The following is a 20,627-nucleotide window of genomic DNA, read 5'->3' as shown; positions in this document are numbered from 1 at the left end:
ACAGGACTTTCGGGTATTGATGAGCTTTCCGGTGTAGAAGGGCTTTTTGGTGCAGAAGGGCTTTCGGGTGCAGTTGAGCTTTCGGGTGGAACTGGAATAGAGTTCTCCCCCTCAATTTGTGAGCTCGGTTGTTTTGAAGGTGGTGGATTCTCCCCCTCAACTGAAGCACCATGATTTGGAGGTTCGTTTGGAACATGTTCTCCTTCACCCATTCGTTTGGCGGCATCTTCGACGATTTGCTTCAGATGGTCGACTTTGTTGTCTGCTGCCTTGGCTTCCGAGAGCGTAGCTTTCTCCGGTTCATCGAATAGTTCTACAAACTGCTCAAACAAATTAGCAATTGAGGCCGTGACTTGACCTGTTTGAGTGAAAATCTCTCCAATTGCTTCTTCAGTGGCCTTTAGCTTCTTGATGTAGTTGTCATCGAAAGTCACATAATATGTTTCTTCAATCTTCCTCGAACGCTTATTTAAGACCCGGTACACTTTTGAAGTAAGTGAGTATCCCAGAAAAATTCCTTCATCAGGTTTAACGTCAAACTTGTTACGATGTTCTTTGGAGTTGAAGATGAAGCATCGTGAGCCAAATACATGGAAGAACTTTACGTTCGGCTTCCTGTTGTTGATGATCTCATAAGGAGTGAGAGAAAAACGCTTGTTGAGATAGGACTTGTTCTGCGTAAAACATGCTACAGAAATAGCATCAGCCCAGAAATATAAAGGTAGAGAAGCGAAACTTAGCATTGTTCGGGCCGCCTCACACAAGGACCGGTTTCGTCTTTCGACAATACTGTTCTGTTGAGGGGTGTAGGGGGCTGAGAAGTTGTGACTGGTTCCTTTATCTGCCAAAAATTCTTCAAATTCTTTGTTTTTGAAATCCAGTCCATTGTCGCTCCTGATGTTGCGAACGGCTTTTCTCAGTTGCACTTCAACCTGCTTAATAAACATCTTTAGCTTGAGAGTGGCCTTAGATTTGTGCTTCAGAAAGAACACCCATGTAAAACGTGAAAAGTCATCAACAATAACAAGAATATACTTGCTACCGCCAATGCTTTCGATAGATGATGGACCACATAAGTCAATGTGAAGTAACTCAAGTGGTTCAACAACTTTAGTGTTTATAATGGATGGGTGACTTTGAAGACTCTGCTTCCCCATTTCACACGCAGCACACAAATGTTCTTGATCAAACTTGAGCAATGGGAGACCCCTAACATGACCTCCTGTGACAAGCTTGTTGATGTCTTTGAAGTTAAGGTGTGAGAGCCTTCGGTGCCACAACCAGCTTTCGTCAGAATGTGCTTTGGATAAAAGACATATAGTTGAGTTTCCTTTGATAGGTTTGAGATTGAGAGGAAACATTTCTCCTTTGTGCTCTGATTTGAGAATCACTCTTTTTGTTTGCTTTTCTATGATTTCTGAACCCTCATCGTCAAATGAAACTTTGAGACCAGTACCTCCTACCAGTTGAGATACATTGATGAGATTATGCTGTAGCCCTTCAACGTACGCCACCTTTCTTATTGTGAAGTCTCCATTGGTTATCATCCCATAACCCTTTATCGTTCCATATGAGTTGTTCCCGAACTTGACATTCCCATCATTCTGAAGAGATTGAAACTCCCTCAGCTCCTCCTTCCTCCCTGTCATGTGACGTGAGCAGCCACTGTCAATGTACCATTCTTCGTTGAACTGCTCGTCACTAATAACCTGCAAAAATTAAGCAGATTTAGGAACCCAAAGTTTCTTGGGTCCACGTGAGCCTTTCACAGGAACAAGAATAGTAAGAGAAACATCAACGAGATATGTTCTTTTTATTAATGTTGTTTGATATTTCTTCTTAATGGTGTATACTTTGATTTTGTTAGAATTAGCTACAGTCGTTTTGGTTTCAGGTTTTGGCGTTTGGGCCTTAGACTGCTTTTGGTCATCCTTGACAGAGGAAAGCTTCGCTTTTCCTTTCAAATCCTTTGTTGATTTTGAACTTTGAGCAGGAACAGAATTAGATTTAAAAGAGGATCGAGAATGAGACAAATTAGAATGGGAATTTCTTCTGACTTGCGGTTCGTTATGACCCTTTTATTTTTGGTCATTGGGAGGACCGAACCTGGACGTTCGGTAGCTATTGCTTTTGGGACCGAATCTGTCCTTTCGGTTGCTTATGCTCTCTGAACCGAACCTGTCCTTTCGGTTGCGTTCCTCATGTGGCCTGGAATCCTTTTTCTCTTGCTTTGAATTCTTATTGTGATAAGAGAAATGATTGTTTTGAGAGCGCCAAAACTGCTTTCGCTCAGAGAGATTCTTTTTATATCGTTGATTCCTTTGCTGCTTTTGATCCTTCACTTGTTTCGGCTGTTTGTGGATGTTAGCCTTTTGCTTCTTCTTCTTGTCAGCCGGTTCACTTTTCACAGATGATGTTTCGCTTGTGGAAGTGACTTCTTCTACAAGGACTTCTTTTGTACCACTAGTGCTTGGCACGTCGAAATTGTCAGGCTTATTCAGTGGCTCTGGTACATATCTGCCTTTGGTTTTCCAGGACGTCCGCTCTGATAGACCAACAGTTTCATCGGCATTATCTATAGGAGCAGACCAGAAAAACTCATCACAGCCATCTGCGTTATCTTCATTCACTATGGCAGTGAGTTCGGCTATTTGATTTTCGGTTACTCCTGTGACCTTATACACTTGATTTGGTGTTGTTCTCACCTTTTGGTACACAACAGCCTTTTCTTCTAGAATCAGGGACTTATTTTGGGACAATCGAGCAAACTCTACAGAATTTTCAGAAATAAGATTTTTATGGTTTTCGGGTTCGCTCTTGACAAACTCAGAACAGTCGACTTCATCCTCTACAGAAATTACACTCATATCATCGTCCTCATTTAGTTCAGACGCGTTTTCAACATCAATTTTATTTTCTGAACTTAAATTGGCATTCAATGAGTCAAATTTTTGTATGGTTTCAGTCCTTAATTTCAACTTATCGTTTTCATCCAAAAGGTTTTTCAGCATGTCCTTATGGTCTTTGGACTTTATGAAAGATTCTATTTTGTCCAGACCTTACATGTAAGTGGGATTCACATCATCAGACGAAACAACACTTTCGCAGTTATATGCTTCAGCATCGATTTCATCTTCCTTAAACTCAAGGAAGGGCAAAATCATGCGATGAATTTTCTGTCCTATTTCACAATTCAGATGCAGTTGAGTGATGTTAGCATAAAGACGTTTAGCAATCAAACAAAAAACATTTCTCTATTTTAAAAGTTTTAAATTGTCTCTTTGCAAATAAATGTTTTCATCCTTAGATTTTATCAGCTCCGACTCTTTTTTCTCTATCCACATCCTTCGCTCCTCACTCTTGGATGACACCCTGCTTATTTGGTTAGCTAGGTTAGAATTGGTGACCCGTGTTTGATTTAAACAACTATCTAGATTTGAGATTCTTGAATTTAAGCTATTTAATTCTTTTTCATATGATTTATGTGGGACTTTGAATGAAATAAAATGAGATTGTACCTTCTTGATCAATTCGTCAAGCTCATTGATCTGCACACTGAGAGGTTTTGCTGTGAAGCATAAGTCCTCTCGCTCCTTGGTGTCCTCTTTTCCACCATCAGTATTGTATCCCCTCATGTGAGATACATCAGTCACCATCAAACACTTCCCGCTGCTTTCATCACCTCTTGCAACATATGCCTTTCCATGTGAAGGCTTTCTCACCTCATCATCCTCTGAGTCGGTTGACCATACCTGCACGCCACCGAACTCATCATCCTCTGCCGAACCCTGTACAAGAAGTGCATTCATAGAAGGGTTAGTAGCAACTTTCTTCCTCTTGATCTCTTCTAGCTTTTTCATCAAGACAGCCTCTTCGTCTTTCTCCTCATCCTTCTCTGGCATTTTCTTCAAAACACAATCTTTGGCATAATGGTTCTTTCCTCCACAGTAGTAGCAGTTCACACCAGAATCTCCATCAACCTTCACCTCTTTCTTTGGTTCCTTAGTCTTCGGCTCCTCCCTAACCTTTTCAGAACTATAGTTTCCCTGCCAATTTCGGTTCTTATTGGTAGGGAACCTTTTCTTGATAAACCTTTTACGATTAGACACCATCATTGCATAATCTTCAGAAGTAAGATCATAGTCTTCTAGGTTCAGATCTTCATCTTCTACCACATTTTTGCTTTTAGACAGGAGGGCCAAGGACACCAAACTTGAGACCACATTCTTCTCTTGCATGACAATCTTTTCTTGAGATTTCAAAATTCCCACCAGCTTTGCCAGCGAATAAGACTTGAACTGCTCATGAGCTTTGACTGTAGACACAACAGCTCTCCATTCAAATCTTAGGCCATTCAAAAAGGTGACCTTCTGTTCAATCAGCTTCCTTTCTATATCATGTTTGATCATCTTGCTAAGAATATGATTGAAGGGATCGAACGTCTGAGTGACAGTTTCATCAGAATTCTGCTTAAATTCACCAAACTCAGACAAAAGCAACGTCTGAATGGAATGCTCCAAATCTTCATCTGTGGAATATAGCTCTCGCAACCTATCCCAGATTTCTTTGGCGGTACTGCAGGAACTCACCAACCTAAATGTATCAGATTGAAGAGCAAATCGGATCAGTCTCAATGCTTTGATATTGCACTGAAACTTCTCCTTTTCGTCTTTAGCAACGTCTTTTACATCTTTTAATAGATCATTATATTCTTTCTGAGTTTTAATGATCTTTGATGTTCCTGAGTGAGAAAATGGTCCAGACACAATTGCTTCCCAAATAAGATACCCATTATCTTCAGATCCGATGACATAGTCTTCATAGTGATGTGCCCAAACTTCGTAATCCTGGGTGTAAAGAATAGGAATCTTTGTCGTTGATCCAATGTTGTTTGAGATGTTGATAGGATTAGATTGAGACTCGTCCATTCTTGATCGTTTAACCTGTTTGAAAGATCAAACTTGTAATATGTAATATTAGGGCAAAACAAATAAATGTTGAGTTACGTCAATTATGGAATGACGGCTCAATAAATATCAGTTAATGCGGAATAACCCTAATCGCTTCTTTCACAGAAGAGATGTGTATGAATTACACAGACTCCTGCTCTGATACCAATTGAAGAGTTATAAAAACTCTTTGATCGATTAGATCTTTGTAACAGGTAAATAAAGAACGTAAAAAACACTGAGATAAAACACAAGTATGGATCTGAATGAGTCGAATGATTAGATTAACTCAATCCTCAGCAGAGCTCGATTAAGAACTTCCACTGTAGAGGATTCTAGGGTTACAAAAACAAGAACGATGAATACGCTTGAAAATACTTATCTAATTGTTACGTTCTAGGATGCATGCAAGCATCTATTTATAAAAAACCCTACATAAAACTCACGGATGGACAGGCCCATACCGAAGACAAAACTTGGACTAGTTAACGAGCCCAATAGACACAACACTAAGCTGGACCTAACATGTTCGAGTCAAAGAGTGACCCAAATATGGATAGTCACTACAGTTAAATAGTAGTAGAATTCACATATCAATGTGAAATCTAAGTGCACTATCATTCAGTTCTACTTGTTTCTGAGTTTCTAGTAGGTTATAACTTAGCTTCTAGTTACAAAGTCTAGTATGTGTTGTGCCTATACATGCAACTAAGTTTATTCAAATCTAGAACCGGCTCAAATTTTGACGGTTGTCACAGTATGTTCCCCCCAGTGAAGTGGAAACATTTGACACATGAGTTTCTGTCTCTCAAACAGAAGACAGAGTCAGTGACTGAGATTACGAGGATGTTACTGTTGGGTTATGAGCATTCTAACACTCCTACGGTGTACATGTAACCCTAGAAACCTTGAATCTATGTTTGACTAAGATACATGCAAAATGATTTTCCAAGGTTCATAATCCTATCTAGTATACATGGGGATGTTTTATTCTAATAGTTAGTGAGAATTACATACCTGTTTGTAGCTTGGATTCCTTTGAAACCTTGTGAGCCTAGCACCTCAAGTGTGATGCCTCAAATGCTTCAGATAACACCAAGTACACTTGGAATAAACTTTAAGAGAATAAGAACACTTGGATTTTTGGCTAGCCCTCTTTGATTCACTCTTGTGGCCGAAAATGGTGAATAATAGCTTCTTTATATAGTATGTTACAATTAGGGGTTACACCATGTAAACCCTAATTGTCATGACATTCCATTTCCATGACCCATGGGTTATGTAACCATGGAGCATCTTATGGGTTTAACCCAACTTGATAATCCATGGAGCATTGGCCCACTATATAAGTTATGGATGATTGACACAATCAACCCATATATTTAATTAGTCTTCTTTTGATCACATAATTAATTCCAAATTAATTATTGATCAATACTAACTAAATATTATTATTCTTATTATTAATATATTAGAACTTATAATATATTAATAAACCATAAGTGTCTTATTTCTCTCATTTAGTCTATCCAAGTGCATGATGCCATGCAACCCAAATGGACCATGCCGGGTCGGGTCAAGTACATACCAAATATAGTTATGGACTTAGACACTATATCCAACAGTCTCCCACTTGGATATGTCTAATAAGTATAGTTGCAAGTATGACGTCAGGAACCGATCAGCAATCGTAGCTCTTTCAAGGTCTCTCGGAAATGAGAAGATGATGGAGTGCCATTTTAGATAAGTGATCATATAATCCTCTGTTGTAGATATCAGCTGGAAAAACACATGGAACAATGTCTTTCTATTGTCTAGCAGTTGTTTCCTGATTTCTGATTTGTTTGACATTGAACTTAATTGAACACATGAATCTAGTTCTAACCGGGCCCGGTACATGGGTTAAAACAAAAATCATCGAGTGGCCCAGATATCGCTTCTAATCCAATAAGGAACAGATTAAATTTGACTCATATGTTTACTCTACTACTCGTTGAATTACACACAAAGGTACGTTTTATAACATCGAGTTACTAATGCGTTTTCGTACAATCAATGCATAACCAACTCATAGGTAACAAATCATACGTCTAGGTTTCAAGACTTATATGATATTACTGTCTCACGATCACTTGAGATAAATTCCATGAAGTGATACCAGTTAGCGTGGGTTGAATCCAATACTCAGAACTTATGATCACTCATGAGTGTTTTAGCCCCCTTTGTCCAACATCTTGGACCTCTAGAAAACCAACCCATGACAGTATTGATTCATATGTACTTCCAACATATGATTGACTGTGGAGAATTTGAATAATATGATATATACCATAACATAATTATTCTGGAAGTCAAAACATGCAAAAAGAAATACTAGTAAATGATTGACAAGAGATAGCAACACTTTACTCATAAATAACAACTTTTATTTATCATCAAATTTCAATTAAATTTTCCATATTTCAAAATGATCTAGCTTCTAAAAACTAATATCATCTCTTATACCTATGCACCTAGCATGTTAAAAATGCTTAACCCTACTCAGTCCCTTCATGAGGGGATCTTCCGGGTTCGCATCTGATGATACCCTCTTTGCCACGAGGATTCCTTTTTCTATTCGATGTCTGATGAAATGATATTTTCTATCGATGTGCCTGGATCTCCCGTGATCCCTTGGTTCCTTTGCTAAGGCAACTGCACTTTCACTATCACATAAAATTTGCATGGGCTCCTTAATAGCTGGTACAACTCTAAGGTCTCCGATGAAGTTTCTTAGCCATATAGCCTCCTTTGCGGCTTCACTTGTTGCTATATACTCTGATTCACAAGTGGAATCAGCCACTGTATCTTGCTTGGAACTTTTCCAAGTAATTGCCCCTCTATTTAAGGTAAAGACCCATCCCGAATGAGAGCAGAAATTATCCCTATCAGTCTGAAAGCTGGCATCACTATACCCTACTAGATTCAAGTCATCACTCCCACCAAGGGTTAGGACCCAGTCCTTAGTCCTTCGCAGGTACTTGAGAGTATTATTTACTACAGTCTAGTGAGCCTTGCCAAGATTACTTTGATATCTTCTAACCATGCTTAAAGCAAAAGCAACATCAAGACGAGTACAAGTCATAGCATACATGATCGAGCCTAAAACGGAAGCATATGGGACTCGAGTCATCTCAACTATCTCTTCATCTGTACTTGGGCTCTGAGTTTTACTCAGTCTGGCATTACACTGAATAGGTAGATCTCCTTTCTTGGAATTTTCCATACTGAACCTCTTCATCACTTTGTCCAAGTAGGTACTCTGACTAAGTCCAATTAGTCTTTTACTCTTATTTCTCAAAATCTTTATCCCGAGGATATAGGCAACTTCTCCTAGGTCTTTCATAGCGAAACACTTCCCAAGCCAGGATTTCACTTCCTGCAAGGTTGGGATGTCATTTCCTATGAGCAGTATGTCATCCACATACAGTACCAAAAAGCTAACTATACTCCCACTAGCCTTGAAATATATACAAGATTCATCTTCACATCTCGAAAAGCCAAACTCTTTGACTTTCTCATCGAAGCAAAGATTCCATCTGCGAGGTGCTTGTTTCAATCCACATATGGATTTTTGAAGCTTACACACCCTATTAGGGTGTTCTGTACTTACAAAACGTTCTAGCTGAACCATGTAAACATCCTTAGCCAACTTTCCATTAAGGAAAGCGGTTTTGACATCCATTTGCCATATTTCATAATCATGAAATGCAGCAATGACTAACAGAACCCTAATAGACTTAATCTTGGCCACTGGTGCAAAGGTCTCATCATAATCAACTCCCGAAGTTTGAGAATAAGCCTTTGCAACTAGTCGTGCCTTATAAGTGTGTACATTACCATCCATGCCGATCTTCTTCTTGAAGATCCATTTGCACCCTATTGCCTTACGACATGGTACATTGTCAACAAAGTTCCAAACTTGATTTTCATACATGAATTGTATCTCGCTATCCATAGCCTCTTTCCATTTAGCAGACTCAGGGCTTTCCATGGCTTCCGTGTAGTTGTTAGGCTCTTCTAGATTTATCAGTGTATTATCACTGATAAGGGTATCACCTTCTGCAGTAATATGGAAACCATAATAATGTTCAGGTGCATTCCTAACTTTGGTGGAATGCCTCAGAGGTATGGAATCTTCAGTCGGCTAAACAGGAGTTTTTATCCTCAAGTTGAGGGCTAGGGTTTGAGGTTCCTTCACCGCTTGACTCTTGAATTTCTTCAAGGTCAACTTGCCTCCCACTGTCTCTTTGGCTTATGAGTTCTCTCTCTCGAAAGACTCCTCTTCTTGCTACAAAGACCACATTGTCATTGGGTCTGTAGAAGATATAACTAAAAGATTTATGTGGGTAGCCGTTGAAAATACACCTCTCACTTCGAGGTTCGAGCTTGTCGTGAGTCTCGTGTCTCACGAAAGCCTCACAACCCCAAACCTTGATGTGGTCTAGATTTGGAACTTTTCCAGTCCACATCTCGGGAGGTGTTTTGGCAACCTTCTTTGTAGGAATAGATTAAGGATATGGGCGGCAGTCTCTAAGGCATACCCCCAAAATGAGATGGGTAGCGAAACTTGACTCATCATGGAACGAACCATGTCCAACAAGGTTCGATTGCGCCTCTCAGCTACACCATTCAACTGTGGTGTTCTAGAAGCTGTCAACTGTGAGACTATCCCACATTCCTTAAGATAGTCTACGAACTCGGTACTAAGGTACTCACCACCTCGATCGGATCGAAGCATCTTAATGTTCCTGCCAACTGATTTTCCACTTCTTGCTTAAACTCGTTGAATTTATCAAAGGTTTCCGACTTATGTTTGATCAAGTAGACATATCCATATCTACTAAAATCATCAATAAAAGTCACATAAAAGCGATTAGCATCTCTAGTGGCAGTTCTGAAGGGTCCACACACAACTGTGTGAATGAGATCCAACAAACCTTCACCCCTAGCACGAGTGCCAGTAAAAGGTGACTTTGTCATTTTTCCAAGTAGACATGATTCACAACTATCATCCGACTTTAGGTCAAATGATTCCAAGACTCCATCCTTTTGGAGTTGGCCTATGCGTTTCTTGCTTATATGTCCAAGATGACAAGGCCATAAGGATGCTTTATCTAAGCTAGTGGAAGACTCGATACACAATACATTATTTCCTAAGTTATCTACAACAAATATAGTTTCATACCCACCATCACAAGGTAATGTGTGACAACCTGAAATTTCCATTCAGTATAACATATCAAGTCAATAGAAGTTAGAACAGTTGCAGCAAATTTCCAGACTTTTAGTATAAGTTTGAGTATTTCAGGGTTTACACTTAAGGAGATATCAGGAGAGTGGATGCACTTGGGTATTGTGCAACTTAGTTATTCCAAAGCTTCATGATATTAGAATTCAATGCCTGAATAAAAATATTTTCTGCCAAAAACCCCAGGAGTATATATAGGATTCTGAGCCATATTATTTCATTTGTTACATTTCCACTAGAGAAAAGCCAAATTCTCTCTGAAGGATCTTCGTCGTTTCGTCCCGGGAAGTGAGTACTTCTATCCTAGTGTGTTATAGAGCTTGATATGTGTCTAAAACACTAGAAATCATAGGAAAATAACAAGATTCAAGAGTTCACGACCCAAGAACATCTTGGACCGTGAACCCTTCTTTAGGGGTCAAATGATGCCCTAGTCCCTTCCTTGTGCAATGAAACTAGTTAGGACTTGTACCCTAATATGTTTAGGACTAGAAAACACCCTTGGAACACCAAGAGTAAGGTGTTCACGGCCCAAGAAGTTCCAGGGCCGTGAACTCCAAACAATAGGGCCAAAAGGTGCTTTAAACTCTCCTAAGGCCTTGGTCACAAGCCTAGATTAGTTCCTAGTTAAATTAGGGACTTGAAATCACCAAAAACACCCTTCCATGGGAGATTATGGCCGTAATCTCCAAGGGATTTGGTCCCAAGGCCGTGAACTCCTTAAAGGAGTTAAACGAATGCCCTAACACTCTAGTAAGCATTGATTTTGAGCATAGAACATTACACCATGGACCTAAGGACCAAGATACACGAAATGGTACTCCTTACCATGAGTTTATGATAGTAAACTCATCGGGGGAATGGTCCCAGGGCCGTGAACATTAAGCAAGGCCATTTTAGGGCCTTAAACCCACCCAAACACTTGTTTAAGCTTAGAAGCACTTCACCACTTAAGTTGTAATAGCTTTGAGCTTCATTTAGTGACCCAATTTAGAGTTTACGTCCAGGAGTTTACTCTCCAGGGCCGTAAACTCCAACACACATGGTCTTTGGACCATAAACTCCCGTACGAGGTTTTGCACCCTTTTGTTGCAACTCGATAGCCTCCTTGCACTTGACCAAAGTGTTTTCCTCGCATGAGGATGTTCATACATGTTTAATTAGTGTTTTAAATCACTAATGGTTTATATACATATGTCTTCATATGTAATTAGGATCATTGTGTGTGTCTAAAGTCTTCACTTGACACCAAGCACTTGTCCGATCCTTCCTTACGACACAGTCCGTTCAATCCCAATCGCTTACTACAGGTGAGTTCATACCCCTTAATCAATGTTTTAAATGTTTTTAAATGTTTTATGGGGGGATACAAGTAGAATCATGCTAGTTATCATATCAATCACATGTGATTAATAAGCAGCATTCAAATGATTTACTACTCATTAGCCGTTTTACCAAACAGATTTCTTCAAATGGTTTTCATAAAAGTTTTATATGTATAAAACTCCTTATTTTACACTGTATGTTTCATTTCAAACTCATTTACAATTGTGTTTCCACCAAATGCTTTCTTTGTACTAAAACTGTTTATCAAACCCATGTTTTCAACCCGTTTTAAAGATTGACATCAAGTCGATCTTTTCTTAGATAAGAATTATGTTCAAAGGTTTTATAAAACTTATTTCATGCTTTTATATTATCAATTGCATGCCTATGTATGTATAGTTATATAAGCAATGTTTAAAAGACTTAGGAAGGTCTGCTCGCCCTATTTCCTTTTCGCCGTTGAGATGTGGTCTGGTGGGACATCGGGTATCCGTCCGAAGGTCGTTTAGATATTAGTTATATATCATGTATACATATATAATCATAAAGGTTCATCCAGTTCATTCAATACCCTTGGGTAGCAAGGATAAACCTCCATGTTCATATGTACAAGTTACATTACTAGTAAGCTACCATATGGGCAGTTTAGGAAGATACTAGAACTATTAGTAGAACGTGATATCATACAATGAGTCAGTTCATTCATGAGTCAATACTTGCTAGATAGAGAGAGAACACTCGTTACAGCTAGTACACACAGTACATTACTATACATACTAGATAGAGAGAGAACACACATTATAGCTAGCACACGCAGAACATTATATTACATTACTATATTATTACATAGATATGTTTACATGATTACGCTTACATGAGTAAGTTTACATATATACGGTTACATGAGTGTGTTTACATATACGATAACAGGACATATATCACTAGCTGCTATAGCATAGGACAAGTTCAGGATCTAACTATACCGATGAATCACAATGCATTGTGATAGTTATATCGGGTATACATGATCATAATAATGTAGATGTTCACAACTTGCATACTTGTAGGGGTCGTGTGTAGGTCCTAAAATTGCTTTGACAAGGGAGCATTTAGCCTGGGATCTAGCCATCACATTAGGCCTTATCCCTCAAATAAGGCAATAGGAGTACAGAAGTAGTCACTTATTACAATTACTACAGTACTCACAAGATCGCAATAGACTTAAGGTAGTTAGTACGGTTGTATTAAATCAATACCACACCATAGTACTATTTCCTTTTCCCATTACATTCACTTCGTGAACATTCGCACGATGCATGGTAATATAGAAGCTATATTTTGGATAATAATAGTCGGACTTGGGAAAATACACTCTTACAAGAGACACACACAGACACTAGATGCCTTGGTAGAAGGATACTTTTAGTAGGAAACATATGGTTTTCTATGATGTTCAAAACAGTTTCATACTTATAGTTCATATACATTTTCAATACTTACAGTTCATATACATTTTCAATACTTACAATTCATATACATACAAATAGTTACATACAAATTAAGACACTAAAATACTTATGATCTCACTAGCTTTAAAGCTGATACTCTCTTTCAAAATAACTTTTATCCTCAGGTCAACAGTAGACAGGTACCGATGCAAGGTTTAGAGAAGATGGTGTTCGTTCAAGACTCATCTTTCATTTTGATTTGTACTTTAGTGTGGATCATAATTTGACAGAACACACTTGTATTAAAATTATATTATTAATGTAATGTATGATGTTGTTGCTTGTTTACTACTTTTCATTGTTGTGATACTATACATGACGTCCTCCGCCCCAGAACATTTCCGCCGTTCATGGTTTTGGGGTGTGACAGATTGGTATTAGAGCATTGTTTATAGTGAATTGAGTATATCAACCCATAAAAGATATACTAACTATAAACCCAAAGGGATTAAAATACTCTGACTAAGAGTTTATACTTTAAATAGTAAAATATTTAATTAAGTATGCGTGCCTGCATTCATACTAAAATCAGTGTCACTAGGACAGTACAAAAGAATTACGTTTGTTGGGCAACACAGGTGGACTTAGAGACATATAGTCAAAACTGGGAAGATATAGCCTGATCAACTATATTATCCGAGGGTTGACTAGCATGTTCCTAAGTGTAGTTGTGTGGTTGCAACAATGCTAAAATCTTACCAGCATTACCACAATGAGAACAATAGAACATAACATTAAACTTAAAATACTATAGGGGTATATGGTGTTACTATAAGTACTTCATACTTGAGAACTAAATCGGGATCTTCATTACTAAGTTGATAGTTGCTAAGTGGATACACTAAGGCTATATGTAACTAGGATGTTATAGACTTAGAAGCTGTGAAAATTTTGCTTTACCCCTATTCTTTGTGAATTTGGAGTAAAGGTCACTTATTCGAAGGCCTATCCTGTTTCGATTACATATAACTGGTATGCACTTCACAAATAGTGATGTAACTAATGAAGATTCTCTAAATAATTATCTAGATAGTTCGTCTAATAATTATTTTCTTACCCCAATTCTCTCACAGATAACATGGCTGGACTCCATCCCCACGACAACCTGTTCCTTCCGAACGAAGTTATCACTGGATGGTTTGGAGAAGAACCAGATAATGATCATTCGATCCCTCATAATGATCATCATGATGAAGACCTTTTGGATGGTGCTAACTCCGAACCCGAGGTTGAGAACCTACCCCAGGCAGCTCCCGTTCCAATTCCTAACCGTCGTCCGGCTCTTCATGGCCTGACGCCTCCATGGGTGGAATGTTTGGAAACATGGAGCGAAGATCAAGATCAACCTATGCCGTTTAATGGAGACCAAAGCTTCTACAACGTAAGTGAAGGGAGCTCAGCAGACAGATTTCTACCAATCCTGATCCGTAAAGTTGCCCGAAACGAAATTCAGGGCAGGACAACTCTACAACGTATAGCAGAAGTTGATACCAATGGAGGAATGCATATCCTTTGCACCAATCGCCTTGAGCATGCTGGTGAGAGTTCTGAGAGAGATCATGAAGCCCTACTGCAAGCACTGGCTGAATCACGAGCTGAAGTCATAGAACTCTGAGTACGCCAGAGGGTATACGAAAGACACCTACTTGATGTGGAACATCAACTGGCTGAACTGAGAGTTCACCAGAGGGATGACCGTCGCCAGTAGTAGATGCTTTACTTTATTTTCCTTGTAAAAAAAAGGAATCGTTTTTCTGTCTATGCCCCCATGTGGTATTTTCTATGAAACTATCTTGTACTGTAAGTACTTTTGGTTAGGTCTTTATGCTGTCAAGGACTATCTTCTCTGGATATGATGTAAGACCTTTTACAAGGTCATTTTCCCGAACTTGTACGTAATGAATATCAAAGATATTGACAGTCGGCTAACTTCTTTCATTCATTATTCAAGTACTCGTATCATGCTTTCATTGGAGTCTATCTAAAACATGCTCTAGTCAGGTCAATGGACTATATCAATTTAGCTCCGGAGACATTTCCAAGTCCCTTTCATTGGTTGGATCATGTTATTCACCAACCAACGATATCTCAGCTTGAACGACAAAAGTCTTGAGACCATTTCACGAACTTGCTCCCACTCATTACTAGGACTGCATCATAGGGATGTAGGTCAACCCTTCATGAATACACTTCCACTAAGTACTAGGACTGCATCATAGGGATGTAGGTCAAACCTTCGCGAACATACTTCCATTCCGTACTAGGATTGCATCATAGGGATGTAGGTCAAACTTTCTAGAACATACTCATACTCTTTGATTGAGCAATTGAAGTACATCTAGGGTCAACTAGAATCACTCACCAAATCCTTACCTTTCGTATTACAGAATCATGTCATCATCCGGAAACAATCAGCCGAGCAATGAAACCCCTATCCTCCGTATCGACGCCGCTATGTTACAAGCAACAGTAGCAGCTGCTGTGACAACTTTCCTTACACACATTAACTCCGGCAACACAAGCAAGACTGACAAAGGAGTCGAGAGTTCCGATGGTAGTACGAAACCGGGAAACCAACACATGACAACAGTCACGGACCTACAAAGCCGAAAAACTAAGAGGAATAAACGAAAGCGCCAAGCCCAAAAGGAGCGCAAGAGATCCCAAAGACTTGCCATGCCACCACAGCAAGTGGAAACTCCTGCAGAACGCTTTAGGAGGCAATTTCCAAAGTGGAGTAATGAGGAAGGCACTCGTGTCCACGTAACTCGGGCTAAACACCTCACTCCCACCACCAATGCTAGCACTAGCCAGATGTGTCATTTATGTGGAGAGATGGGACATCTCAAGAAGGACTGTCCAATAACAAAGAACTCGGGCACAGATGGGAGGATTCTTAGGATCACAGCTCCAGGAGAACCTACTCCGGACCCATGTTAAAGTAATATAGGTGTTTCATTGTAACATACTTATAAACCATCCAAAACTAATGCAACCAGAGTCTTATCTTTTGCGGGATCCTGTCGGTTTAGGGATACTTGTGCTGCGTATACTTGTCTTTGTAGTATACATGGTTAGTAGTAATACTCTAATAGTAAGTCTAAAGTATTGTAACTCTGTTGATGGTTGCACGGTTGTGTTTTGTCTGTAATGCCTTATGTTCAAATCTAATGTGTTTTAAGTTTCTTTATGATTCTGACATTACCATACGACTCGATTCAACTTGATCCGCACAATATCAGCTTCGTACGTGCATCTCTTTCTTAGTAAACGTCTTTTTAGCGAAGCCGTCATTTCAGAACTCGGAAGTACTCATGCATAGAGTACCTCAAATTTCTCATCCTTTCTGAAGAAGCCTCAGCGACCGCCCCGAAGTACCACTCATACAATACGTCAAGTTCAATCCAAGGATTCATACAGTTGGCCTATCACTGAAGAAGGTATACATAAGGGTGATATATAATCAAGGTTCTACAGGTTTAGAATTGATGATTTCGCTTTAATTTCCTTTCCTCATAGGGATGTGGACGTAAAGAGGAATCAGTTATTCGACTACCTTTTCAATATTAATTATATACGACTCGTATACACGAGATTGTGATCGTTGAACCATGTATGAATTATAATATGAACATCAGGAGGGAGACTGCCCAAGACTACGAATAATCGCATCGCCATGTGAACAAACTTAGAACCCAGTAGGACTCCTGTAAATAGATCGCCCTACCATTTAAACACCCACAGAGATACAAGAACAGTTCGGACAACTTAGCGAACTATACCGAAATAGAATTGGAAGACTAGGCTTCTCACCCTAGTGAGCCCCGGTCTTATTCTTCCAGAAGTCGACGGATCACATCGTATGTACCTCGGCTATCGAGGACTCCGTCAAGATTTTTCCATTTGGAATCGTCGTCTATGCCTCGCATAGATGATTTGATTGAGAAAACGCAAGGAAAGAATTACTTTTAGAAATGGACCTGAGATCCGAATATCACCAGTTTGAGTATTAGGAAAGGATGTCCGGGAGACTACCTTCCGAACTCGATGCGGACACTCCGAGTCCGTAGTGATACCCCTCGGGTAGGACCAATACGCCCAAAGCATTCATGAGTTTAGTGAAGAGGGTCCGTCTTTCTTACTTAGATCAGTTCGTCATTCTCCATGTAACGACTTACTTATCTACCCTCGTAGTAAGAAGGAACCCACGGAAACATTACCCTCGGAGATAGTTTTCGCAAAGTTCTCTGAACACGAGTATTAGAATTGAAGAGTCAAATTCCGAAGGCACACTTTTAGTGTTGTGGAAATCCTTGAGTACTCTGTCAATTCACCCAAAACCGTTGGGAATTTGTCGGCACCTGAGACGCCGACATAAATTCGCCAAATTCTAGGTCTTACAGACCTACTGTCATAGTTCATCCAGAAGTCCTCGCATATTACAGAAACCCTTACGACTTTGACCCAGCAGAGGGTGGCCTTTGACTGGGAAGTTAAGCAAGAAAAAGAAACCTTGGAAATTCCAAGTGAGAGACCAAGTTCTTTAGGGAAACTCACTCTGGGAACGGTTTAATATGCTTCGCATTGCGTGGAAGGCTAAATCCAAGATAGTCAGGACCTCCGAGATTCTTACCATAATCGGTCCTGTATCTCACAGACTAGATCTACTCCGCGAACTCAGTAACGTACATTTTACCCTTCGTGTCTCGATCTTGAAACCGTACCTTTCCGTCAGGACTCTTGTAAGTCCACTCGACGAGATCCACGCCTTCGTATTAGAACCGTAGTGACCCTCGACCGGGAGGTCAAGCGGACGAAGCAATGCTGTCGCCCGTTAGTGAAGGTTCGTTGGGATACCAACTGAGGACCCGATTTCACTTAGGAGCGCGAGAACCAATCGATTAGGAAGTTCACAACTCATGACTCGATCATTCGTACCTACTTCCTTAACTAAATTCTAATTTTGGGACGAAATTCCCTTTAACAGGGGGATGATGTGACAACCCGAAATTTCCATTCAGTATAACATATCAAGTCAATAGAAGTTAGAACAATTGCAACAAATTTCCAGACTTTTAGTATAAGTTTGGGTATTTCAGGGTTTCCACTTAAGGAGATATCAGAAGAGAGGATGCATTTGGGTATTATGCAAATCAGTTATTCCGAAGCTTCATGATATTTGAATTCAATGCTTGAATAAAAATATTTTCTGCCAAAAACCCCAGGATTATATATAGGATTCTGAGCCATATTATTTCATTTGTTACATTTCCACTAGAGAAAAGCCGAATTCTCTCTGAAGGATCTTCGTCGTTTCGTCCCGGGAAGTGAGTACTTCTATCCTAGTGTGTTATAGAGCTTGATATGTGTCTAAAACACTAGAAATCATAGGAAAATAACAAGATTCAAGAGTTCACGACCCAAGAACATCTTGGACCGTGAACCCTTCTTTAGGGGTCAAATGATGCCCTAGTCCCTTCCTTGTGCAATGAAACTAGTTTGGACTTGTACCCTAATATGTTTAGGACTAGAAAACACCCTTGGAACACCAAGAGTAAGGTGTTCACGGCCCAAGAAGTTCTCGGGCCGTGAACTCCAAACAATAGGGCCAAAAGGTGCTTTAAACTCTCCTAAGGCCTTAGTCACTAACCTAGATTAGTTCCTAGTTAAATTAGGGACTTGAAATCACCAAAAACACCCTTCCATGGGAGATTACGGCCGTAATCTCCAAGGGATTTGGTCCGAAGGCCGTGAACTCCTCAAAGGAGTTAAAAGGATACCCTAACACTCTAGTAAGCCTTGATTTTGAGCATAGAACATTACACCATGGACCTAAGGACCAAGATACACAAAATGGTACTCCTTACCATGAGTTTATGGCAGTAAACTCATGGGGGAATGGTCCCAGGGCCGTGAACATTGAGCAAGGACATTTTAGGGCCTTAAACCCACCCAAACACTTGTTTAAGCTTAGAAGCACTTCACCACTTACGTTGTAATAGCTTTGAGCTTCATTTAGTGACCCAATTTAGAGTTTACGGCCAGGAGTTTACTTTCCAGGGCCGTAAACTCCAACACGCATGGTCTTTGGACCATAAACTCCCGTATGAGGTTTTGCACCCTTTTGTTGCAACCCGATAGCCTCCTAGCACTTGAACAAAGTGTTTTCCTCGCATTAAGATGTTCATACATGTTTAATTAGTGTTTTAATCACTAATTGTTTATATACATATGTCTTCATATGTAATTAGGATCATTGTGTGTGTCTAAAATCTTCACTTGACACCAAGCACTTGTCCGATCCTTCCTTACGATACAGTCCGTTCAATCCAAATCGCTTACTACAGGTGAGTTCATACCCCTTAATCAATGTTTTAAATGTTTTTAAATGTTTTATGGGGGGGATACAAGTAGAATCATGCTAGTTATTATATCAATCACATGTGATTAATAAGCAACATTCAAATGATTTACTACTCATTAGCTGTTTTACCAACCAGATTTCTTCAAATGGTTTTCATAAAAGTTTTATATGTATAAAACTCCTTATTTTACACTGTATGTTTCATTTCAAACTCATTTACAATTGTGTTTCCACCAAATGCTTTCATTGTACTAAAACTGTTTATCAAACCCATGTTTTCAACCCGTTTTAAAGATTGACATCAAGTCGATCTTTTCTTAGATAAGAATTATGTTCAAAGGTTTTATAAAACTTATTTCATGCTTTTATATTATCAATTGCATGCCTATGTATGTATAGTTATATAAGCAATGTTTAAAAGACATAGGAAGGTCTGCTCGCCCTATTTCCTTTTCGCCGTTGAGATGTGGTCTGGTGGGACATCGGGTATCCGTCCGAAGGTCGTTTAGATATTAGTTATATATCATGTGTACATATATAATCATAAAGGTTCATCCAGTTCATTCAATACCCTTGGGTAGCAAGGATAAACCTCCATGTTCATATGTACAAGTTACATTACTAGTAAGCTACCATATGGGTAGTTTAGGAAGATACTAGAACTATTACTAGAACGTGATATCATACAATGAGTTAGTTCATTCATGAGTCAATACTTGCTAGATAGAGAGAGAACACTCGTTACAGCTAGTACACACAGTACATTACTATACATACTAGATAGAGAGAGAACACACATTATAGCTAGCACACGCAGAACATTATATTACATTACTATATTATTACATAGATATGTTTACATGATTACGCTTACATGAGTAAGTTTACATATATACGGTTACATGAGTGTGTTTACATATACGATAACAGGACATATATCACTAGCTGCTATAGCATAGGACAAGTTCAGGATCTAACTATACCGATGAATCACAATGCATTGTGATAGTTATATCGGGTATACATGATCATAATAATGTGGATGTTCACGACTTGAATACTTGTAGGGGTCGTGTGTAGGTCCCAAAATCTCTTTGACAAGGGAGCATTTAGCATGGGATCTAGCCATCACATTAGGCCTTATCCCTCAAATAAGGCAATAGGAGTACAGAAGTAGTCACTTATTACAA

This window comes from Lactuca serriola, chromosome 2, assembly GCF_051521515.1.
Source record: "Lactuca serriola cultivar US96UC23 chromosome 2, Lser_US96UC23_V15, whole genome shotgun sequence".
Lineage (NCBI taxonomy): Eukaryota > Viridiplantae > Streptophyta > Magnoliopsida > Asterales > Asteraceae > Lactuca > Lactuca serriola.
This window is presented reverse-complemented; position numbering follows the sequence as displayed.